The sequence below is a fragment of the Meles meles genome, chromosome 10, assembly GCF_922984935.1.
Source record: "Meles meles chromosome 10, mMelMel3.1 paternal haplotype, whole genome shotgun sequence".
Taxonomy (NCBI): domain Eukaryota; kingdom Metazoa; phylum Chordata; class Mammalia; order Carnivora; family Mustelidae; genus Meles; species Meles meles.
The window spans coordinates 75,823,903-75,851,085 of NC_060075.1; the positions used below are offsets into that span (position 1 = coordinate 75,823,903).

General features: G+C 37.3%; 1 protein-coding gene across 1 annotated transcript in view; it reads right to left on the reverse strand.

The window, feature by feature from the left end:
• ZNF804B (zinc finger protein 804B) overlaps positions 1-27,183 on the reverse strand; it is a 542,683-nt gene that overhangs the window by 334,507 nt on the left and 180,993 nt on the right. The window lies entirely within an intron of this gene.

Here is a 27,183-nt window from a genome sequence, read left to right on the forward strand (position 1 = left end):
CCTGCCCCCAGTGTAGTGCTGATATATTTCAGGGGCAAGGTATGGACCAGGGATCCAGGACAAGTGTTGCCAGGAACATCAGAAGCATGCAGAAGCAAGAGGATCCATCCAGGACCCAAGGTCCAGGGGTGATGTACCAATGCAGATGATTTCATAGCAGAATTCCTTTCATTGCCTATATTCAAATCTATCACCTACAAATCAACCATAAATGATATTCTTTTTTAAAAAAAATATTTTATTTATTATTTGACACAGAGAGAGAGATCACAAGTAGGCAGAGAGGCAGGCAGAGAGAGAGGGAGAAACAGGCTCCCCACTGAGCAGAGTCCTATGCGGGGCTCGATCCCAGGACCCTGAGATCATGACCTGAGCCGAAGGCAGAGACTTAAACCACTGAGCCACCCAGGCGCCCCCATAAATGATATTCTTAATGTATCTGCCATTCTTCATTTATCCAATCAGGATGTGAGGACTTAATCCAACAAAAGCCTAGAGATAGGGTCCCATTCCTCATACTTTATAGACCCCACTTTATTGCCATAGTGTTACTTAAGCTGGGAAAGACAAACAGATACAAAGTATCAAAAATATGGAATGAGTAGTTATAGTCAGTTCTGATATTATATCACTCTAGTGTTTTCTGACATGATATTTCATTTTAGTAATTATGGATAAAAGCTATTCAAAAATCAATCAATAAAGGAAGCCTTTCTACTTCTTTAACCTGGTCCATTATTATAAAAGCCTGGACATGCCATTATATTCAGTTGTATCAAAATACTGAAACACAGAAGAGATGTTAACAAATAAGGTAAAGAACATCATAAACCAAGACTGCACATGCAAAAACCAAATTCGTTGTGTTCTGGGCCACAACTTTATAGTATGTCCTTCCTAGTTCTCTAACTTGGTCCCAAGTGTGGTTACTAATAAAATGCTTGTCTTAAAAATAAAAATGGACAAGGTCATCAGTTTGAAGCCTTACCAGTAGTCTGCTCCTCTAAAACCTCCAAGCAAATCCAGAGAACAAGGAGAATACATACATATTAATGATACTAATGACGATCATTCCCTCAGTGTGGCTATGGCATAAGCCCAGGCAAATTATGTGGATAGACTGGTCAACAAGACCATCAGGACTTTATAAGACCCATTAATTTGAGAACTGAGCTTTACAAAGTCTGCCAAATCACAGTCACATTTCTCTGCCCTGCACTCAGGGACTCCTCAAAATGACATTTCCGAGCTGGAAACGCCATTGCTCGTAGCTAAATGAATATTCCCCTAAGCATTTGCTTTTCAAGATATGAGTTTCCAGGAATGAGACACCACCCACTGCCAGCTGGGTACAGATATAAATAAAAAGAAATTTACCCTTGGATAAGGAACCAAATTTTTTTGTGTGTTTATGTATTTTAAACTTGGAGTTTCATCATTTTTTTTAAATTGTCCTTTTAGAAGTTATTCAGAAATATGTTAAAGAGTGAATGACTTGCCTACGTTTGCATTAATTAGGATTTTTAAAAAAATGTTTGAGTTCAGTGAAGTTGGTGAGTGGCCAATGGTCAATCAGCTCATCTCGAAATGCCAATCTCTTGTGTCCATGTATATATTTTTCCGTATTTTCCCAGAAAACTTTTGAAATAAAAAAGATACGTTGCATTTTATGTAAAAATATTTTCAGTCACACGAAGTAAGTGCATCTTAAAATTTTCAAATGTTTTTAACAAGATGGTCAATAAAAGGTACTATTGCTATCAAGAGAGAATCAATGACAAAGACGATAAGAGATGTTATACAGATATACAATGTCAGTACAGAGATATAGATAATGTGTTTATGTTTATGAAATCTACTGTCCTGTGAAGCAGTGATGTAATAGGTGGGCTCCAAATTCATTTTCTAGTTCAAATCAAAATTAGCTTGTTATTAACATAAGTTTCCATCTAATAGTAAATGCTGAAACAACTACACGTGCACACCTGTACATTTTTTCTTTAACTTTCTTTTCAAAGGGGTTTGAGAGGAGACAGAGGAAGGATTAAATCTGTCAGAGCAAAAACTGAGCACTAACAGAGGAAAGAAGCATCATCCTTCCTGGATATAGTCCTAGACACTTTGGGTCCACTGCAGTCTTTTTGCTCATTAGAGTCCTCTGAATATTTCTTATTCAACAAACTTGCACAGGTTCCTACAAAGTATAAACATTCCTTAAGCATTATGTACATTTGCATGAATGGCAAATGAATGGCAAAAGATGACACTCTTACTCTCCTGGAGCAACACTTCCATAATTGCTTGGTAATATTTTCAAAGGTACTTTATGTAACAGTAACTAGAATGAAATCATAGCAGCATAGCTATGTGAGCAGCATAGCTCACTTTCCTTTCTTCCTGAAGCTTTGAAGATTCTATGGAAATTTGCTGCATCCCTAGAAGCACTGCCAATTCAAAAAGTATTTATGGAGTATATACAGCATACATAAACCATATTACTAGCATTTGTCTCTCATCTTACAGCTCAAAATATGATTTCATATACATAATCCAATTTGACCCTTGTAAGAAATATAAGGCTTCAAATATGGCTGGAATTTCTTGAAAACTATAAAGACATGAAGAGGAAAAAATGTGTTTATTCACACACATATAACACAATTCTCTTACTACTTAGGTTGAATGTCTGTTGCTGTATAAGACTGACAAATAGCACAGAGATTTACAAATGGAAGGAGAATGCATTGAGTCCTACATGTTCTAAGAGCTACAGTCTATGCATAAGCCGCTGAGAAGAGCTGAAGAGCCCTGCCTGGGTTTTCACAGACTCAAAGTTATGTAATTGTTATTTAGACTCCCAATACCAAATGAGATAATAAATGGTTGGACAGAAAACATTTTAAACCTTGTAACTTAAAAGAGACTTAAGTTAGCTTTCTTCCTGGATGAGATATTTTTCAAAATGCCTTATTTCAAGTTACTTGATGGAGGAGATAATTCATAGTCAAGGATTCAACAGACAGTATGGAAATATTTCTACGACAGTAGATACAACATAAGTCCACTCCATGGGAAAATTATTCCCCACTAGTTATAGATGGATGTATTTTCTCCAGTTATAGAAATATGTATTATTGGTAATTATTTTAAAAATGTATGAGGACGGGCGCCTGGGTGGCTCAGTGGTTTAAGCCGCTGTCTTCGGCTCAGGTCAGGATCTCAGGGTCCTAGGATCGAGTCCCGCATCGGGCTCTCTGCTCGGCAGGGAGCCTGCTTCCCTCTCACTCTCTCTGCCTGCCTCTCTGCCTACTTGTGATCTCTCTCTGTCCAATAAATAAATAAAAATCTTAAAAAAAATGCATGAGGACTTCTGCTTATGAGTGAGAAAACCTTCTACCCTAAAATGATTATTTTAATATTTAATAATTTTAATTTAAATATTAAATAATTTAATAATTTAAAATGAAAATCATGATTATTCTTGAGCTCCTAAGAAAGCTAAGATTACTAAACAATTTAAAATAATTACAATTACACAAAGTATGTTTCCTCATACTGGAAATAAATTAATTTAGCTATTAATAACACAGTTCCAAATAGCCATAAGTCAAAATGGAAGTCAAAGGTGAAATTGGAAATCTTTAATTGAATGAAAATTAAAGTACAACCTATCAAAACTTGTGAGATGCAGTTCTTAGAGAAACATTTATAGCATTAAATTTTTATCTTGGAAAAATAAATCAGTGTCAAATTAATAATCAAAGATTCCACCTTAAGAAACTAGACCAATGGAAGAAAGAGAAAGAAACTAGACAAAGAGGAAATTAAATCCAAAGCAAACAGAAGGACAGCAACAATAAAGATATGGGTAGAAATCAGTGAAACTGTAAAAGAGAAAAATCAATGAAACAAAAACCTTGTTCTTTAAAAATTATCAATAAAAATTGACAAATTTCTAGTCACACTGAACAAAAAATTACCAATATCAAGAATAAGAGATTCATTACTAATGATAAGGAACATGATAATAAAAACATATCATAAGTAAACTGATACCAATAATTTTGACAACTTAAGCAAAATGAACAAATCATTTGAAAAACAAAATCACAAAAGCTCACCTGGGAACAAATAAATAAGCTGAAAATCTCCATAGAAAATTTAAAAAGTTGAGGGGCGCCTGGGTGGCTCAATGGATTAAGCCGCTGCCTTTGGCTCAGGTCATGATCTCAGGGTCCTGGGACTGAGCCCCGCATTGGGCTCTCTGCTCCGCAGGGAGCCTGCTTCCTCCCCTCTCTCTGCCTGCCTCTCTGCCTACTTGTGATCTCTCTCTCTGTCAAATAAATAAATAAAATCTTTAAAAAAAAAAAAAGAAAATTTAAAAAGTTGAAAGTCTTCTCATAAAGAAAGCTTTGATTCAGAGGGCTTTACTGGTGAATTCTAAAGCAAAATTTGAGGAAGAAATAATACCAATTCTATACAAACTCTTTCAGAAATTTCAAGAGAAAACTTTACCTGACTGAATCTATGAGGCCAATATTATTCAGAGACCAAAAGCACATAAGACATATCCAGAAAGACTGCACATCCCGTGTTTATGGATTAGAAGATTCACTAGTGTTATAATGTCAGTTTCCTCAAATTCAATTAAAGAGTCAAGGCAATGAGAATCAAAATCCTAGCAGGTCTCATTGCAAATATTTGCAATCTGATTCTAAAACTTAAGTGACACAGCAAAATGCTAGAATGGCAGTTCTCAACCAGGGGGCGTTTCCTTCCCAGGGGACATTTGGCAATGTCTGAAGACATTTTGGTGGTTACTCCTGGGGTAGGTGCTACTAGCATCTAGTGGGTAGAAGGAAGAGATGGGGCTAAACATCCTACAATGCCCAGGACAACCTGCCATCACCAAGAATTATCTGATGGAAAGTGCCAATAATTTCACTGGAAAATTGAGAAACCCTGACCAGAATAGCCAAAAAACTTTGAAAAAGAAGAACAACAATGATGTCTTAGATTACCTCAGGTCCATGTGATACTGACATAAAGGTGGATGTAGAGATCAATAGAACAGAACAAAAAAATCCAAAAACTAATCCATATATATGACTAATTAATTTTTGGAAAGGGTACCAAGGCCTTCTTGACTTATACTTCACATGATTCACAAAATTAACTTTAAACAGATCTTAGATCAAAATATAAATTCTAAATCTATAAAATTCTAAAGAAAAGATAGGGAAAAAAACCTCTCTGACCTTCATTTAGGCAAAATTTCTAAAATAGGATTCAGAAAGCACAAGCCTAAAAGAGAAATTAATAAATACAACTTCACCAAAATTAAAAAGAATATGAAAAAATAACCTATGCTCTTTGTAAGACACTCTCAAGAAAATTAAAGCTAGCTATAAACAGTAACAAAATATACGAAACACCTATGTGATTTATCATTTATCACTTGTATCCAAAATAGATAAATTAATCCTATAACTTAATACAAGACAAAAATATAATAAAAATAGGCAAAATATTTGAACATTTCATAAATAAAGATATATGTCAAATAAACATATAAAAAGATACTCAACATTACCAGTCATTAGAGAAATACATACAAAATTTGCAGGGAGGGGATTAAGAACACAGGGGCCCATAGAACCATTTTAGGGTCATGGGAATATTCTATATATTCATTTTGATGGGGACCCTGTACACATTTGTCAAAACTCATTGAAATGTACACTAAAAAAGGTAAATTTTATGTTAACTGAGTAATCTAGACTAAGGAAGCAAACAAAAATGAGGTGTTGGTTTTAGAATCCAGATGTAGGAGAAATTAAAGCTTAAAACATTTTCAGTTCATCTCCATTGTGCTGTTTACAGCTTTGGGTCATACACAGTTGGGAGTTACAAAGAAAAGGATCTCAATATAAAGAAGTATTTTGTTAATACCCCAAATGGAGCACACTTCCTGAAGAGGATATAGTGATGTGTTTCTTAACACATATTTTAATAACTGTAACAAAGAAAAAAATCCCATGGCCAAAAAAACCTTGGTTTAAACAGTACTAAATATATATACATATATATACATATATGTATATATACACACATACATACACTTATATATACATATATATATAATATATATATATTGCAGATTCTACTGAAGTGTTTAATATGTCCAATGAGGGATCCCTGAAAGGGATTGTAATATTGCCATGTAGTGCCAAGGTGATGTTCTGGATGGCCGTGAGATTAAATGTCCTTTAAGGTTCTCTTCTAATGCTAAGATTTTTCACGTTAAAGAAAAGAAAGTATTCAACATCTGAGGCTGTGCTTATAAAGAATCATCAGAAATATAAATTCGTAATAGCAAGGACTTGTAGCATCCACAGTGGGAGGGACGAAAGGTTCTATTTCTTTCCTGTTCCTTATGACACCATGAAAAGCAGTAAATATTGACTGACTTAGAAATGAATAAAAGTTCCTTCAATATGTAAACAAACCAAACACTGAAACAAAGTTGTATTGAAAGATCGTGTGGTATAGAATGCACTGTTCTTGCTAGCTTTCCTAAAACATGCTTGCTGTTATATAAACTGTCTGCGTTCTCGGCACTGTTTGACTTTGAAAACATGGAAATGAATCCACTTGACTCAGTGTGAAGAAACACATCTCAGGGAGGAAATCTCATTATTTCTTGCTCCTCCAATACCTGTGCTGGTAATCACACTCCTGTAGTTTCTACACCAGCACTTTTGGGGCTGGGGAGGAGTGGATGGACTGCTGCTGGGTAATGAGCTCCAACAGAGATAAGCTTCCAACTTCAATTATATAACATAGAGAAACATCTTTTCTGAAATAGCAAAGATCTACTAAATCCTGATAAATTGTTTTTGATATTCAGCATTTAATAAAGCTAAGTGAAAGCAGAGAGAAAGACGCTTTTTCCTCTTTATAACTTGTGCTAGGAGAATTATTAGGTAGCGTCTGTGATTCTGTTTACCGCTGGCAAACATGATGGTAGAATTCATCAGTATGCAGGACAAGTCACACCCATACATTTATGTACACAACTGTCATTCTGGTCTTGGGGAAAGAATGCCATTAATGAACCTTATCGCATTTAAATGTTATAGGACTACAAATCAAATCAGGGAGATATTGCCCCTAAAAATAAGGTCTGCTGTAGTCCCTGCCATAAGATTCTAAGAGGTGAATATAAAAAAGGCAGTGGAAAATGCACTTGAAGGAGAATGGAAATACTTAAGAAAGACATGTCAAGAAGACTCAATATACATAGTATCTAAGAACTCAAGACTAGAAAAGACCTCTTAATGTTTATCTTTACTTGATGATAACACTTGGTCTGATCTAAATACCTTTGGTCTTTTGTCTCATGTAATTCTTTGTTCTTTCATATATTTATTTAAAATTGTTAATTGGGCATCTAGAATATGTTAGGCTTTTTTTTTTTTATCCTAGGATGAAGAGATACATCAAAGACAAAGACCCTATAATAATTCAATGCAAAAACAAAAAGCCAAAGCAAAACACTATCCCAAAACACAATCTCTGTCCATTCTACCCACTTGGCTTCAGTTTCTACTAAACACACCTTTTTCATTCACACACATTCTAGAACGAAATCCAGTGACTAATTTTAAAGGAGACTCCCACACGGTCTTACATATAGTAGGAAAGACATGTCAGAGCACCATTGCTTAATTTGTGCCACTTTTTACCAAGCACCAAGGTTGTTTTAACAGTAGTGTTCTAGGAGACCTGTACTTTGTTATGAAGGATGGATGGATGGATGGATGGATAGAAGGAAAGAAGGAAGGAACAAAGAGGGTAGGAAAGAAAGAGGGAGAAAGGAATTAAATACTCCAAATCCTAGGGAGGATTGAAGTTCTGAAACCATTATTAGTATAACTTCCAAATACAAAGAAAAGAACAAATTTTACTTATTTTTTCAAATTATTGTTATTTTACTTGAACTATAGCTGACACACATTGTAACATTAGTTTCAGGTGCTCACCACAAGGGTCACTACCATCTGTTGTCACCACCCAGCACTATTATAACACCATTGACAATACTGTCTATGCTGTACCTTTTATTCCTGTGACTTATTCATTCTGTAACTAGAATGAATTTTAAGATAATTTTCATAAAAACATACATCTATTAAAAAATGGAGTGTAAGAGCAAACGTGCATATATTTAATTTTTTCCTTTTCCATCTAGAAAGCACCAATGGTTCTGGGAATAAAGTTTATCACAGCCTAATGATCTCTTAATATGTTTCAATTGATCAAATATAGTCAAGTGTTTTGAAGTTGTTTAAATATTGGATTACTCTTTCTTTTATTCGCTCACTAATTCTTTTGACAAATATTTACTGAACATTTTACTAGATTACAGACAAGGTGGCAGGGTCAGGGAGGATGATGTGTAAAATTCGACTCAACTCTTGATTATTGGGGCTTATAATCAGATGTAGAAGATAGACAAACATAATAGATACATATAAGATTGTAATTGCAATCAGAGCTATTAAAAAGTTTATGCCAGATTACATGAGAGAGACCTGTCCTTTCTTTTACCATTTTTTCAAGAAGAATAAATACATTGGCAATTAACGGAATATTAGAAATTCATAAAATTTCTTTCTATGATGGTGAGATTATCTTCCTTACACTCCCTAGATCATCATCTAAATAAGTAAGCGGCCTTCACACTTCAGTTAAACTGCAGACTCTGGTGAGTTCAAGAAACAGTAACAGTAATCCCACTGTTTTAGAGACACAGGCATAAAATCTCTGTGCCGAAACACTGAACTTGTCTCAAATATAAATGCCAATTATTTACCTCTCTAAATTATCAGGCATGAATTAGCCATAGATTTGATTTTACGGTTTCCTTCCTAAATTTCGATTTTCTGTGCTAACTAAACACGCACATTATTTTATGAATAATTCTAAGTCTTATGGCAAAGAAGCAGCTTTTCCCAGGAAAGTTTATACTGTATATGCAACTCCTACAGCAAGCGCACATCAATAAAACTGACTCGCTGAGGCAAAACACGCACATCAAATTCCCCTGAGCCGGTGACAAAGTAGACAGGCATGCAGAAACTACTGAATTATAAATGCTATGGTTCAATTCCTAAGCTATTGACCAAAAGGAGAAGGCCAGTGTACTGGCTAGTGACGGCTGAATTGTATTACCTACTGATGGCAGGAAGGACATTTTCTCATAGGGGAAAAGCCTCTGATAACCCTCTCTATTATCTCAACACTTGTAGCATCATCTCATAGGTATAGTTATGAGTTATAGCACCTCTATGATGTTCGGTTGTTGTAAGAGGAAGATTACCTAGAGTCCTTAACTTATTTGATGAATCATAATGCCAGAACCATCAAAAGTTTTTCTCTTTCCTAGTGAATGTTCCCTTGAACAATCCACGAAAGGTCAGCATGCTAGGCCATTAACTCTCCCTTTCTCCCTTATCAATTATCACAAAACATAAGTGTCTTAACTCGCCGTGCATACACATCCAATAATTCTCTTTAATGGTAATAAAAGTTCAATACATTAATCATAAAGATAATTCAAGAGACATGAGTCGAAGCACTTTTTAAATCAATCTGGGACATTTTTTTGCAACATAAGTCTAGATTTACATTCAGATACCTGTTCAACTAGAAAATGTGGCAGATTTTTAAAAATATGTTTTTCTTGCCAACTATCTCTCTGTATTACAGATCAGCCGGCAAGTTGCCTTTTAAATTGTCAAAGGGTTATTGGCTATTTGTGATGAAATCTGACATAGAAACACTTTCCATCTCTCCTCAAAGATGTTATAGACAACTTACCAAATATTAATATTCCTGAGATCTTAACTGTTGCAACTGTATCCAGCAGGCAATCAAATAAACTTCTCCTACTAATGCATTTTTAAACATTGGTTAAAACTTGAGACGTTTTGTGTCACAAAATATCAAAGTGAAAACTAAGAAAGGTATGTAATATTAAATGTTGCTACAACCACAATTCATGTCCTAGTGACTTCTGAAACCTGACCCTTTGGTTTTATGAACCTTCCAATTAAGTTCTGTAGAGAATACTAAATACAGAAAATTTTAAAGATTTCTGCACATTTTTACATGGACACTCCACAACTACACTGTGTACAACCCAGACATACATTTTCCTGAGTCATCTTTTTTTTAAAGAGAATCTAAACTAAATCCATTTTGAGAAATTAGAACAAATCTCAGACCATCAAAAGCTTGAAATAATTTTGGACTCATTAACATAATAAGAATAGATCTTTGTATACTTAAATCACTAGAAAAGACAAATCACAAAATTGCAATCTCTTAAAAATACTTTAAAATCACCATTACAGTTCTGATAGAATCACAACAGAATCCATCAGATTGTTGCCAAAACAGAAATATTTTCTGTTGTCAAATCATACCCTCTCTTGCCAGCTAGAATCAGGAAATGTTTACAGCAACCTAGCGCTATCACAAGAACAGAATGCGGATTTCATGAACATAAAGAGAGAGCAGTAAATTCCTCAAGGAAGTCCTAGATGTCAGTTGTCCTACCACAAACTGTAAAAGATATGGCATGGGACTATCATGAATACGGTGGTTTCATAATCCATAGCACCATTGGAAGTCACAGGTGATAACATATAAAGATCTGTTGATGATTAATACTTACCTTTCAGCTAGAAATCTCTATTAATGAATAAACCTTTGGTAAATGTGTAAGTCTGAGATTCTTCCTGACCTATAAGTTAATTTTTGGGGGGAAACCCTAAGGATAGAGTCAAAAGTAGAATTCACTAAGATTTCTTGACTGGTTACTTCATCTTTATACAGGAGCACACTCCCATCCACCTCAAAACCACCCCTGTTTCCACATGTCCGGGGAGGATTAATTTCTACAAGGGCCACTGAAAATTTTCAGCCTAAGCTTTGTGTATGATAAAGGGACATTATCTAGGAGCTCAGTACTACATTTGAGTTTAGTACAAAAATCAGGAAACATTCTGAGAATTGGTAATATCAGGACTAGCACCAAATGAAAAATATATCACGTCTTAATTCTCCTCATTTTTCATTCTTTACTCACTGAACTACTTAAGACAAGAATGTAAGTGAATATACTGCACAAAATACATGTGTCAGATAGGAGCCAGACAAAAGAACTTGCCAGAAGGTTGACAATGATCATCCAATAAAAATAATCGGAAAACAACAATGGCAGCCATCCCACTCTGAGCTGTAACCAAGAAACAAAACATTTTAATGTTACTATCTGTGTTTTATCATTCATTCTTGGATGTTATATACTACTTCTCTTCCAAAGGTTTCCAACTATCTGTGATTCAAAACTAATGTCAGGCATGCTGACAATTTTAATTTGAAGGGCAGAGGGAAGGGAGAGAGAAAACTTCAGAGATTACCCTGTTCACTAAAAGCATCTCTGTCATTTCACTTCTTTTTTAGGGAAACACCCCTGGATCTCTTCAGAAATCAAAATACAGACTAAAAATAGGACATCCTAAAAATGTGTGCCAGATGTATCCTATCTAGGGCTTTTCTCACCCCGGGGTATTTGCCAACTCCTACTTGACACATCCCAAATATTTTTAGCACTTCAAAGTCTCTTACTTATTGCTGGCACAGCTGGAAGCTAAAAATACTCACACTGTATAATGCTACTTAAAAAGTCAAAGATTATTTTTCTAAGTGTCATTTATGCAGAATATGTTCTCATAATGGGAGCTCAGGTAGAAGCAGTTTAGCTGAGAATGGAGAGAGTCAGAACAAGGAGGCCAAGTACAGTAGAGACCATTCTACAGGAATGATTAGGTGGACAGGACCCATTTAGCTACCTTTTCAAATGAATCCTAATGACTGGGCAGCCGAATGCAGCTAGAGCTGACCCAGCAGCTTGGAGATCTACAGACAGGTAATGGTAATAGGGATAAGGTTTGGTAGGAGCTATGCGGGACACAGTAATGGATAAAGCAGGGTTCAGGGAGAGGAAAGGAGAGGAAATACAAGCTCATGGGAGACTGGTCCCTGACATAATTTCATTATGAGAAGAATAACACAAGTACGGCAAAAATGTAAATGCATGGTCATTTAAGGACAACGTTCGGACAAGGCACCGTTTCTAATACTATAAATGTGGAGGTAATGAAGGTCTGATTGTGAAGCCATCAAAGAGGGCAAAAGTCACCAGGAAATAAATGTGCTTGAAAGAGAAATGGTGATCACTTGGGAAAAGGCTAGAAACCAATTACTGCAAACTGTAATATCCAGATCACAAAAAGAACCAGGGAGAGAGGAGGAGATGGAGAAATTCTGCAGTCAGGGAACTTGCATTCTATAACAGGACTTGTGTCAAGGCCAGGGACAAGGTAAGGCTGATTATCAGGCTGCCTATGAGATGAGAAACATCTAGGGTCATGGATTCAAGCAGTTCTCCGCATATGCTTTGCTTAAGACTCCAAGTGAGCATGGCGCCTTGGCCCATCAACAAGGTGATGCTCCGCTCCACATATAGGAAGGATTGAACAAAATCCTCTCTGGGTTTAAACCACAGTATCATTTTCTAGTACAAGCACTGCCATTTGTTCCTTTAATAAGGTGAGTCAGATTTTCTCAGAAATACATTTGAGTTTCACAACGCTGTTTTGACCAAATATGTTTCTTTTTTTTTTTAAGATTTTATTTATTTATTTGACACAGAGAAATCACAAGAGAGGCAGGCAGAGAGAGAGGAAGGGAAGCAGACTCTCCGCTGGGCAGAGAGCCCGATGTGGGACTGGATCCCAGGACCCTGAGATCATGACCTGAGCTGAAGGCAGCGGCTTAACCCACTGAGCCACCCAGGCGCCCAAATATGTTTATTTCTATATGGAGTTTAATCAAAATCATTAACAGCACTTCAATCTACAGAACGAGTATTCATTGGCAGCTGTTGGATGCTTGCTTTGAATAGGACAGTTTCGAAAGCTGGCTCTGGCTGACCACATCCAGATGATAAATTCTCAAAATTCTGAATAACAAATCTGTCAATGTGGGCATAGCTTTCATGATTGGGGCACACCTGGGAATACAGGAACATATCCAACAGGGTCTTGAAGGACCTACTTCCTCTTCAGTCAGCCGCCAGGATATGTGAACTGCCAGTCGCTTTTTCATTCTTTTGGGGAGACCTGCACTTGGGTAACAAACCACTGAGCAGCCGTTTCTTCCTTTTTGTTCTGGGCAGCCATCAAGCCTGGATCTGTAATTTAGTAGAAACTAAGACATGGGAATAAAACCGAATGTATTTTCATTTTTTCTTTTTAATGAAATCAGAGACAGAAATGTTTAGCAACAATACAAGTTCTATATAAATACGAGTTCGTGTTATTTTCGATTGGTGTCACAGGGAATTCTGAAGTAGAAATCAGAAATCACCCAGCGGTGGTATCATGGACATTTCAATGTTGGACAGGCAGGGAGATGAATTAGGAAATGTCAGCTAACAAAGAATGGGGCATACTATTACTCTCCTCCCACCTCCAATGAGGACTTTGTAAAGAACTCATAGGATGTGGATAATTTCTTTGGCTTTGAATAAAAGAATGGAGCAAATACATCTGCCTCAGGTTCCCCTGAACTTGGTGACTGAAATCCCAGATGGTCTCCACCCTTTTCCTCAAGCCGTGCCTTCATCAGCTTAACGGGGACTTCCGCTAGCTCTCGGGAATGCAGTGAAGAGTTCGACACTGTCGCATGCTGCCACTGTCGCAGTAATTCCTACTTGTTCTCTCTACAGAACGGGGTTTCTGCTTTAAGTTGTTGGCCCAGGAAACCCGTTTCTTGCCAGGATCTGACTCCAGTCTATAAGACAGTCCCTTCACCTGCTTCGATTTCCCATATCATGCTTTCTCTTTCACTCTGCCTGATAGGGATCGTGCCACGATTGTGAAGATCACTTAACAATCACAGTCTTATTCTGATTTTAGTCTTTTCTATATGCAGGGCTTTCCCTTCTATATACCATGCTTTGCCTTGCCTGCTGGATCGGAATCCTAGCGGCTGACACATGACCACTCTCAGCTCACTGTGCCCGTCCCTTCTTCTCTGGGCGTGCAATGGCACAGCTGCTCCTGTAGGACTAGCTGCTGCAGCCAGATGGAACTCCTCAGCTCTGAGAAGGGCATCCAGCAATGACTTTTTTTCTCTTTCCTAGTATCCTTGTGGGTTTTAATGAATTAATTTATTTATTTTTACGTTCCGAGTACCTCTTGTCTCCAATTATAATAACATAGAGGCCATTCTTAACTCGAATATGGGCTGTTCACAGAACGGTCATTCAGGAATGCATTTTTCTCTCAGAAACAATGCTTTAATTAGTAATTATATCATATTTTCAATTTATTATGTACTAACCAAAACATTTAACCCCTCAGGACACTAAACTGTAGGTATCAAGGGATACTGCAGAAGATTCCTGTTGTATCATTAGTGTCCCAAGCGGCCATATACTTTTCCTTTTATTCATAACCCCTTGGAAGCTATGCTGTGCTCAGGTCCTAGAGCTGCCCCCACAACATGGTATGTGTAAGAGTGACAAAGCCTCCTTGGCCAGCCACGTGAGAAAAATCGGAGTCACCAAGAATGAGGTTCATACAGAGCTACAGGTCCGCGGTTTACACGCAACAAAAGAGCAGGCATGTGGTAGTGTATCAGTCTGCCCACGCAGCTATAACAGAATGGCACAGCCCAAGTGGCTGGAGCTACAGAAATTCACATTCTTATAGTTCTGGAGGCTACAAGGCCCAAGATCAAGGTGCCAACAGGTTTGGCTTTTCCTGAAGCCCCTCTCCTAGGCTTGCAGAGGGTCATTTTCTTGTTGTGTCGTCACATGGTCTTTCCTCTGTGAGCACAATTCCCTGGTGTCCCTTCATATATACAAATTTCCTCCTCTTAGAAGGTCACCAGTCAGGTTGGAGTAGGGCACAACCTTGTGACCTCCTTTTAATGTAATCACCTGCTTAAAGATTTTATCTCTAAATAGGGTTATGTGCTGAGGTGCTGGGGGTTAGGACTTGAACACATGGATTTAGGGGGACATAATTCAGCCCACCACAGGTAGGAAGCACCAGTCTCCTCATGGGTAGCACAGGCCCTAGTATGACAGGATCCATGTGTAAGTCACATGTAAGTGATGATGATGTCAGAAAGAGCAGTGACCAAGTTACTCGTGCTTACCTATTTATTGATAAAAACATTACTTATGTGAAACCTAAGAATCAGAAATAAACAATAATTCACAGGCAGAACATTGGTAACTAATGCTGAGTAGTACCTATATCACAATATACAGGATTTGGGGAAAAGAAGTGTTTTAACCAAATGCAGACGTAAAGCATAGTCCTAGATCAGTTTTATTACAAGTTACTTGAAAGATTCAGTGACTTCTAGACATTGTTTAAAATCATAGGTATCATCAATCAAGATAAAAAAAACAAATAATTTACTCATCAAATCATAAGTATTTATTGTGCAAGTCAGGGTTTCAGATGCTGGTTGTATAGCAGTGGACAAAACAGAGACGTTCTTGTTCGCAGGGAGACTGTTGGGTAACAGAAGAGATCATGAGCAGAAAGGTAGGTATGGATTCAAAGTAATGAGAAATATTATTTCTATGAATAAAACTAAAGCTGAATGTGGAGATAGAGTTAGAATAGTTTTATTTTTGTCCTGAATAAATGAGGGAGCACTGCGCACCTCTAGAAGAGTCTTCTGGGTAGAGGGTTTCATGGGTGCCAAGGCTTGGCTGTTTGAGGAACAGTCAGGAAATGACACAAGTGTGAGTTGGAAGTCGGGAAGACACAACCAAGCAGAGGTAGATGATGCCTTATGATATAAGGATATACAGGGGAAAAGATCTTTGCCAAACATGTAACAAATAAATGGTTGGTGTTTATAGTACCTAAAGAGTCCCTATAAGACGATGAGAAAAATACAAACGAAGGTGTAAGAATAGGGCAAGTCAGAGACAGGGAAATCTCATAGGTCAATGAAAATATCTCTAAGATATCAAGCAGATAAAAAACCGCAAATTCAAACAATAACTGTGTATGATAGTTTTTCACAAATCAGATTATTTTAGAAAATGAGGAGGGAAGAACAGATAAGAAATGACAATATTCAGAATGGCAAGAATGCATGTAATGGGCAATCTCATGAATGACTGCCGGGGATACAAATCACTTTAGCCATTTTTGAAGACAATCCAGCAATCAATTCATGAGAATTTATGCTAGAGGAAAAAGCATACGATACTTCCATTTTATATTTGTCTATCTTATTTCTTTTTTTTTAAGATTTTATTTATTTATTTGACAGACAGAGATCACAAGTAGGCAGAGAGGCATGCAGAGAGAGACGGAGAAGCAGGCTTCCTGCTGAGCAGAGAGCTCGATGTGGGACTTGATCCCAGGACCCTGGGATCATGACCTGAGCCGAAGGCAGAGACTTTAATCCACTGAGTCACCAAGGCACCCTGTCTATCTTATTTCTGTATGCTTGTATGAGGATAGAATAAGGTTGAAGGACACACACCATACTGATAATATTTATAGCCTCAGAAGGAAAATGAGGAAGATGATAAAATTTATCACTATTATTTTTTAAGTTTTTATTTAAATTCCATCTAGCTAACATATAGTGTTATATTAGTTTCAGGAGTATGATGTAGTGATTCAGCATTTCCTTATACAACCCTGTGTTCATCACAAGTGCCCTCCTTATTCCCCACCACCTATTTAACTCAGCTCCCATCCATCTCCCCTCCGTCAGTTTGTTCTCTATAGTTAAGAGTTTGTTTCTCTATTTGCTTCTCTCTTTTATTCCCCCTATGCTCATATGTTTTGGCTCTTAAATGCCACATGAGTGAAATCATATGGTATTTGCCTTTCTTTGACTGACTTATTTCACTTCGCATAAAACTCAACACCAAAAATTGAATAATCCAATTTAAAAATGGGCAGAAGACACAACTAGCCATTTTTCCAAAGAAGACATACAGTTGGACAACAGACGCATGAAAAGATGCCCAACAACACTGATCATCAGGGAAATGCAAACCAGAAGTGCAATGATAGATCACCTCACACCTGTCAGAAAGGCTAAAATCAGCATCAGAAGAAACAAGTATTGGTGAGGATGCAGAGAAAGGGGCACCCTCTTCCACTGTTAGTGGGAAAGCAAACTAGTACAGCCACTCTGGAAAATAGTCTGGAGGTTTCTCAAAAAGTTAAAGATAGAACTACCCTATGATCCAACAATTGAACTACTAAGTATTTATCCAAAGAATACGAAAGTACTAATTCAAAGGGATACATGCACCCCGAAGTTTATAGCAACACTACCTATAATAGCCAATATATGGAAACAGTCCAAGTGTCCATTGACTGATGAATGGATAAAGAAGATATGGTATGTATACATAAAGGAATACTACTCAGCCATAAAAAGGAATGGAAGCTTGCCATATTCAATGACTTGGATGGAGCTAGAGAGTATTATGATAATCACTATTATTTTTATGTAAAAGAAAAATACGTATTCCCGAGATATTTCCACTAAATCATACCCTTTAAAGACACTTAAGAAAGGAAACATTTCAACTGCATTTTTGTCTCCATAGCACCATATAACTGATTGAACTTTGCAGCAAATTGATCATTTTGAACAAGTTAAATGAGCTATTTTGTCTTAGATAAATGCAACCATAATTATGTAAATATAAAAGAGGGTTACAAGGAAGATTTTTCTACTTATTCTGACAGCAGAAAAATTACAAGACAATTGTCCCTAATGGACCACTGTGAGTCTAGTTTTTTAAATAAAACCCATCAATAAGCAGAGTTTAGCATGAAAATGGACTTAATGGTATCTCAATCCACTGGTGGGAAATTATTATCAGGCAGTCCTGTGGCATAGAGCCAAAGCAGCATTATAGAAGTCTACATGGTCTCTTACACACTAACATAGTAATGAACACATTCTCTCTCTCAGATCTCTATATGATGTAAGTCAACTCATGTCATCCATGATCCTTTAACAGAAAGTCTACATCAATCTTATCTTTGTTTTCAGATAACAGTAATGAGATTTCTAATATGCTGAACCTTGTAATTAAATGAGAATAGAGGGGCACCTGATGGCTCAGTTGGCTGAGCATATGCCTTCAGCTCAGGTCATGATCTCCAGGTCCTGGGATCGAGCCCCAGGCTCTCTTTTCTCTCTCAAATAAATAAATAGAAACTTTCTAAATAAATGAGATGAAATGTAAAGTGCATCTCTGTTCATTATTTTGTCTTCAATAAGTACTTTATCTATTAGAATTGGATGTGGTTTTAAATCACACATTTTTATGTGGCCTTTATTGATACTCAAATATTTTTTCTTTCCAATTTCAGAACCATGAGATGTATAATTTACATCTTATTTATTAGAAGGCCATAAATTGAATTTTTTTCCCTCAAAGTATAATTGAAAACAAAAGAAATGCAGCATTTAATTTTGGCCTTTTTAATCAATCCACCCCTACCATGAAAATCACAACTGTGTAACAGTGACTGATGTCACATTGGTGGTCATAAAGGATCACACTGTACATCCTTCACAAACTATACAATATACTTATCTATGAGGCAAATCAGAAAAAAATATTAATCAAAATTAAAATAAGGGCTGGGGCACCTGGATGACCTCTGCCTTCGGCTTAGGTCATGATCTCAGGGTCCTGGGATCGAGCCCCGCATCGGGCTCTCTGCTCAGTGGGGAGCCTACTTCCTCCTCTCGCTCTCTCTCTGCCTGCCTCTCCACCTACTTGAGATCTCTGTCTGTCAAATAAATAAATAATATGTTTAAAAAAATTAAAATAAGGGCTAATTTTTGCAAGATTTAAGAAACACTAATTTTGGTACCTAAATGTCATTTTATAAATGTATATGTATACCTATGAATTACACAGCTAACTCTCTCAGCATCTTCTCATAATAATTCTAGAAATGCAACAGTCTAGTGAACACTGACCCTGACTGTCCTTATAAAAAGTGAAGTTTCAGGGCACCTGGGTGGCTCAGTGGGTTAATGCCTCTGCCTTCGGCTCAGGTCATGATCCCAGGGTCCTGGGATTGAGCCCCACATCGGGCTCTCTGCTCAGCAGGGAGCCTGATTCCCCCCTCTCTCTCTGCCTCTCTGCCTACTTGTGATCTCTGTCTGTCAAATAAATAAATAAAATCTTAAAAAAAAAAAAAAGTGAAGTTTCAAGGGCTAGACTGAATTCAGAATTGAGAGTTGTGATGACCACAGAATGAAGTGAAAGGGACAGGGTTTCTCGTAGCTAAAATCCAAGGGAGAACCACTTTCAGATCATCCTATCTAACTGAGAAATAGGACAGTCTCTAGGAACAAGTGCTGATAAACTCTTCTAGGGGCAAAAAAAAATAATAGCGAGTTCTAAATGCACATCTCATGCTATGCTTCTGATATTAATCTTAACATCCAAACAGAGGGTCACAGGATAGGAAGAACAGACAGGGTGAATAGAATGAGAGAAGGCAGGTTGACCTAGTCTAATACCCTAGTAAACAGGCTGGTAACCATCCTCCCTGAAACAAACAAGTAACCTGTATTAGAGATTCTCGATCCATTAAAGTCTTCTGGTATGTGGTCCATGGTTTGGGATATCTAGACTCCTTCTAGGAAACAAACCTGGATTTATGGAGTATGGTTCCTTATAAATGTCACATAAGCTATACAATTATTTACATATAAAAGTGAGATGTTTCATTGTTTAAAAGGTTCCCTGATGAATGAAGTAACCCACATGCCTTGCATAGATGGATCTTCTATTATTATGGGCTCAAAGGTGCATCTGATGGGAAAAGGAAGAACCTTAAGAGCTAATCATGGAGTCTTAGAGACCTCCAGGATTGGCCCACTTCTCTTCATTGTTTATGTCATATAAATTTTTAGTAAACCTTAATATTTGACTTGACCATCCAGTTCTGTGTTAAATTATTCCTCCTCTTCTACCAGCTACATATTTCCTTCTCCATCTATCCTTACCTTATCCATCTACCAGGTCTTAAGCATCACCTATCCCCTAATCCCTCCATCACCCCACCTCATACTCACCCTTCTCCAACATAAGAGATTCTTAACATAGTATAGCCAAAAAGGTCTTGGTGACAATCTCATGCAGTTTCTTCTTTTTAATCGAAGAGGATACTGATCCCCAGAAAAATTATGTGAACTATGATGATAATTTCAAGTTCAGAGCTTCTCAGGTGATACTGTAGCTCTTGCTAACCACGGACTGTGAGGATTTATTCTCTGTTGACTTGGTTGGTACAGAAATAGTTACATATTTCATGTCTTTACACTATGGAGTCTTATCATATGAGGACTACATCTATTTGATTTTAATTGTTCTCACAATTACATATCTATAATAAAATGATCAATAAACAGACAAGAATGAATAAATAATTTTCTGTATCTATGAGTTTTGTACTAGACTATGGCCTATGTATTTAAATCATCATCAAAATACCCTAGTAATTTCAATTAAAGTTCAGTTTTCCAGTTTTTCCTTTCCAGCTTCCTTCTCCTACTTGCAACATCCACACCCACCTCCTCCAAGTAGATACAGATTCAACAGATTTATGGTAGAGCCTGAAACTCTTTTATCTTATTATACCTCAGGATATTCTGATGCTTAACTAGGTTTAAAAGCAAATGAATGGGATGATTCAATAAGTTGACTTCTAAGTCTAAATTTAACATGGGGGGGTAGGGGGATAGGAGAAGAATAAATGAAACAAGATGGGATTGGGAGGGAGACAAACCATAAATGACTCTTAATCTCACAAAACAAACTGGGGGTTGCTGGGGGGAGGTGGGATTGGGAGAGGGGGAGCGGGCTATGGACATTGGGGAGGGGAGGCGAACCATAAGAGACTATGGACTCTGAAAAACAACCTGAGGGTTTTGAAGGGTCAGGGGTGGGAGGTTGGGGGAACAGGTGGTGGGTGATGGGGAGGGTACGTTTTGCATGGAGCACTGGGTGTTGTGCAAAAAGAATGAATACTGTTACGCTGAAAAAATAAAAAGGGAAAAAAAAAAGATTTAACTAATCTACTTATAGAAGAAATTATTCTCTAATGTAGGCTTTATTCTACACTACATGTATTTATAAAATGTGTTTCACTCATGAGGCTCTTCAGACAAGTTGGTATGAAAATTTTTGATTACAAATAAAACTTAAATGTGCGTTTCCCACTGGAAATAGGTTAGAGGCCTCATCTAATATAATATATTTGCTTTAGGATTTATAGTAAGAGATGTAATATAAATCATTGTTATGTTATATTCAGGGGAAGAATTAAATGTTTTTCCTAAAGGATGTATGTTATGCTTGTTTCCTCGTACCTAATCTGCTGTATGTAGGGTGGGAGGTGGTTTGATCTTTGGCCTATCGGGACATACGAAGTATATTTCCTGTAAGAATGTTGTTCAACATTTATTAAAATTATAGTTTTCCTCTTTATTAGGCCCATAAGAGAAATATCTCTTACATTTCAGTATTTCTGGATAACTGGTTTGTTTTCATCTAGTGAGTAGAGTAAAACAACTCTTCTTGTTTCTTATTCACATTGCTCCCTAGAGAGCTGAAAGTCAAATTTAAGGCTCACCTCTAGCAAAAGTAAGTGCTTTCCAACACGCATTTCTTTTGCTAACTTGCCTCCTTGTTTCAGTTTTAATTCTTGTAACCCCAGCCTTGTCTCCCCTAGATTTCCTCATGTACTTACCTTTTCTCATTTAGTAGATTTAGTTTTGCATACTGCCTTGAATACTTTTTAGAACAGTACTAGGACAAATAATTTCATAGTTACATGAATGCATTTATTTCAAGAGGCTATTGGATACCGTATCTGAAAACAAATGTGTGGTTCAGTGGTCACAACGGACTGCAGTCTGCCTCATTTGTATGTCAGAACACTGAACTCCCTTACCAGATCAAAATGAGGCTATAGCCATATGGCACACAATCTTGAAAGTTACTAGGTGAATATCAGTAGTAATGTTACATTGCAGTAACAATCCTTAATGTGATTCCAGTACATACAATTAATACCAAAAATCCAGGAGCTAATTTCCACCCAAATTACTATTATTCCTTCTGAATTATTATTAATACTTTTATAGACTGTACTTTCTAAATTACAGGACACTTATTAAGGAAGGTCCTGATTTATGATTATTTTTTAAATAGTTTAATATTTTAAAGTTTTTTTAAAAGCCTTCAGTGTTAACTGCAGTACTCATAGTAGTTGTCTTTTAGTGTAAAGAAGTAATGCCATCCTTTATGATGCTTGGATTGTATTTATCTAAAGTTCTTTCTACATCTCTCAGGCTTCCCTCAAAACATGCAGGCTCAGAGCTCTTGGATGTTTTCTTTTTTGAACTGCTTTGAAGGATAGACCTTCACCTCTGGTGGGTTCTGTACTTAACACATGTCTGAGTACAGATTCAACTACTTTTCTTCTCTACTGATCTGTGTAATGATTAGGATATAGGAGGTCATGGCTCACATTTAGAATCAGGCTTGTCTCAGAATTTAGGCTGTTAATCAGAATTATTACACTAGGGAAATCTATTACTTTTACAGTTTAAGTAGTGCCACGGTAGAAATGTATCTGGATCACAGATTTTGAGTCAGCTTAGGACCAGATTTACGTGACACAAGAGGCAGACTATCCTAAAACCACTTTCATTCAATTTTCCAATTTTGGAGTCACAGGAACAAAAATAGAGCTACTTGTGAGCCAATATAACAAGTCTTTAAAAAATTTAACTCATTCTCCTACATTGTATAGACTTAACATATTCTTAAATTTTAGACTAACAGAGTGCTGTGTTTGAAGGGGACCAAATGGGTGCTAACACGTCCTGTTTAATAATACTGTCCTTTTCAGTATATAAGATATCAGCACTCTTTTGTTCCAGAGTACAACATTCTTCTCTGGTTAACAACTGAACCTAACTTCCATTTTCTCATGCATCATTAAAATGTCTTTTCCTCTCTATTTCAATGAATGAATCTGTTTCATATTACCAATAAGTAAATCCTAATTTTTTGAAGATTTTTATTTCACTACACTTCTTTATGAGCAATTGTGGTTTAAAAATATTAACCGTTTAGAGGAGGAGTCAAGATGGCAGAGAAGTAGCAGGCTGAGACTACATCTGGTAGCAGGAGATCAGCTCGATAGCTTATCTAAACGTTGCAAACACCTACAAATCCAACGGGAGATTGAAGAGAAGAAGAACAGCAATTCTAGAAACAGAAAATCAACCACTTTCTGAAAGGTAGGACTGGCAGAGAAGTGAATCCAAAGCGACAGGAAGATAGACAGCGGGGCGGGGGGGGGGGGCGTGCTCCCAGCAAGCGGCGGAGCACCAAAACACAAAATCAGGACTTTTAAAAGTCTGTTCACTGAGGGACATTGCTCCAGAGGCTAAATCGGGGTGAAGCCCATGCAGGGTCAGCGTGGCCCCAGGTCCCGCAAGGTCACAAAAGGATCGGGGGTGTCGGAGTGTCACAGAGCTCGCAGGTATTAGAACGGGGAAGCCGGCTACAGAGACAGAGCCGGGGACTGAGCTCTCAGCTCGGGGTTACCTTGAACCGGTCACGGGCTGGGTGAGCTCAGAGGGCAGTTGGAGGCCGGAAACACGAGAGTGATTAGGCGCTGTTCTCTGGGGGTGCACTGAGGAGTGGGGCCCCGGGCTCTCAGCTCCTCCGGGCCAGAGACTGGGAGGCCGCCATTTTCATTCCCGTCCTCTGGAATGCTATGGAAAGCATTCAGGGAAAAAATCTCCACAAAGCGAACCGAGCAGATTACTTAGTCCGACCCTGGTAAGGGCGGTGCAATTCTGCCTCGGGCAAAGACACTTGAGAGTCACTACAACAGGCCCCTCCCCAAGAAGATCAACAAAAAATCCAGCCAAGACAAAGTTCATCTACCAAGGAAAATGGGTTCAATACCTAGGACAGCAACAAAATTCCAGAGGAGGAGAAAGCAAAGCACGGATCTCATGGCTTTCTCCCCATGATTCATTAGTCTTGCGGTTAATTCAACTTTTTTTTATTCAATTTTTTTTTCTTTCTGTTTTCTTCTTCTGCTAAATTTTTTTAAACTTTTACCCTTTTCTTTTTTAACGTTTTTTTGACTAGTTTATCTAATATATATATATATATATATATATATATATATATATATATTCTTTCTTTCTTTTTTATATTTTTTCTTTATTTGTTTTCTTTTTTAAATTTTTTTCTTTTATTTTTTTCTGAACCTCTTTTTATCCCTTCCCCCCCCCATGATTTGGGGTCTCTTCTGATTTGGTTAAAGTGCATTTTTTCTGGGGTCTTTGCCACCCTTTTAGTATTTTATTTGCTCCTTCATATCCTCTTATCTGGACAAAATGACAAGGCAGAAAAACTCAACACAAAAAAAAGAACAAGAGGCAGTACCGAAGGCTAGGGCCCTAATCAACACAGACATTGGTAATATGTCAGATCTAGAGTTCAGAATGACGATTCTGAAGGTTCTAGCCAGGCTCGAAAAAGGCATGGAAGATATTAGAGAAACCCTCTCTGGAGATATAAAAGCCCTTGCTGGAGAAATAAAAGAACTAAAATCTAACCAAGTTGAAATCAAAAAAGCTATTAATGAGGTGCAATAAAAAATGAAGGATCTCACTGCTAGGATAAATGAGGCAGAAGAAAGAATTAGTGATATAGAAGACCAAATGACAGAAAATAAAGAAGCTGAGCAAAAGAGGGACAAACAGCTACTGGACCATGAGGGGAGGTTCGAGAGATAAGTGACACCATAAGACGAAACAACATTAGAATAATTGGGATTCCAGAAGAAGAAGAGAGAGGGGAGCAGAAGGTCTATTGGCAAAGGGAACAAGCATCAAAATCCAGGAGGTGCAGAGAACCCCCTTCAAAATCAACAAGAATAGGTCCATACCCCGTAACCAATGGTAAAATTTACAAGTCTTAGTGACAAAGAGAAAATCCTGAAAGCAGTCCGGGAAAAGACGTCTGTAACATACAATGGTAAAAATATTAGATTGGCAGCAGACTTATCCACAGAGACCTGGCAGGCCAGAAAGAGCTGGCATGATATATTCAGAGCACAAAACGAGAAAAACATGCAGCCAAGAATATTATATCCAGCTAGGCTATCATTGAAAATAGAAGGAGAGATAAAAAGCTTCCAGGACAAACAAAAACTAAAAGAATTTGCAAACACCAAACCAGCTCTACAGGAAATATTGAAAGGGGTCCTCTAAGCAAAGAGAGAGCCTAAAAGTAGTAGATCAGAAAGGTACAGAGACAATATACAGTAACACTCACCTTACAGGCAATATAATGGTGCTAAATTCATGTCTCTCAATAGTTACCCTGAATGTCAATGGGCTAAATGCCCCAATCAAAAGACACAGGATATCAGAATGGATAAAAAAAACAAAACCCATCGATATATTGCCTACAAGAAATTCATTTTAGACGCGAAGACATCTCCAGATTTAAAGTGAGGGGGTGGAAAACAATTTACCATGCTAATGGGAATCAGAAGAAAGCTGGGGTGGCAATCTTTATATTAGATCATTAGATTTTAAGCCAAAGACTATAATAAGAGATGAGGAAGGACACTATATCCTACTCAAAGGGTCTGTCCAACAAGAAGATCTAACAATTTTAAATATCTATGCCCCTAACATGGGAGCAGCCAACTATATCAACCAATTAATAACAAAATCAAAGAAACACATCAATAATAATACAATAATAGTAGGGGACTTGAACACTCCCCTCACTGAAATGGACAGATCATCCAAGCAAAAGATCAACAAGGAAATAAAGGCCTTAAATGACACACTGGACCAGATGGACATCAGTTTCAGAACATTTCATCCCAAAGAACAGAATACACATTCTTCTCTAGTGCACATGGAACCTTCTCCAGAATAGATCACATCCTGGGTCACAAATCAGGTCTCAACCAGTATCAAAACATTTGGATCATTCCCCACATATTTTCAGACCACAATGCTCTGAACCTAGAACTCAATCACAAGAGGAAAGCTGGAAAGAACCCAAATACATGGAGACTAAACAGCATCCTTCTAAAGAATGAATGGGTCAACCAGGAAATTAAAGAAGAATTGAAAAAATTCATGGAAACAAATGATAATGAAAACACAACGGTTCAAAATCTGTGGGACACACCAAAGGCAGTCCTGAGAGGAAGATATATAGTAGTACAAGCCTTTCTCAAGAAACAATTAAGGTCTCAAGTATACAACCTAACCCTACACCTAAAGGAGCTGGAGAAAGAACAAGAAAGAAAGCTTAAACCCATCAGGAGAAGAGAAATCATAAAAAAATAACAGAACAAATCAACGAAACTAGGAGCTGGTTCTTTGAAAGAATCAGTAAGATTGATAAACCCCTGGCCAGACTTATCAAAAAGAAAAGAGAAAGGACCCAAATAAATAAAATCACGAATGAAAGAGGAGAGATCATAACTAACACCAAGGAAATACGGACAATTATAAGAACATACTATGAGCAACTCTACACCAACAAATTTGACAATCTGGAAGAAATGGATGCATTCCTAGAGACATATAAACTACCACAACTGAACCAGGAAGAAACAGAAAACCTGAACAGGCCCATAACCAGTAAGGAGATTGAAACAGTCATCAAAAATCTCCAAACAACAAAAGCCCAGGGCCAGACGGCTTCCCAGGGGAATTCTACCAAACATTTAAAGAAGAACTAATTCCTATTCTCCTGAAACTGTTCCAAAAAATAGAAATGGAAGGAAAACTTCCAAACTCATTTTATGAGGCCAGCATCACCTTGATCCCAAAACCAGACAAGGATCCCACCAAAAAAGAGAACTACAGACCAATATCCTTGATGAACACAGATGCAAAAATTCTCACCAAAATACTCGCCAATAGGATTCAACAGTACATTAAAAG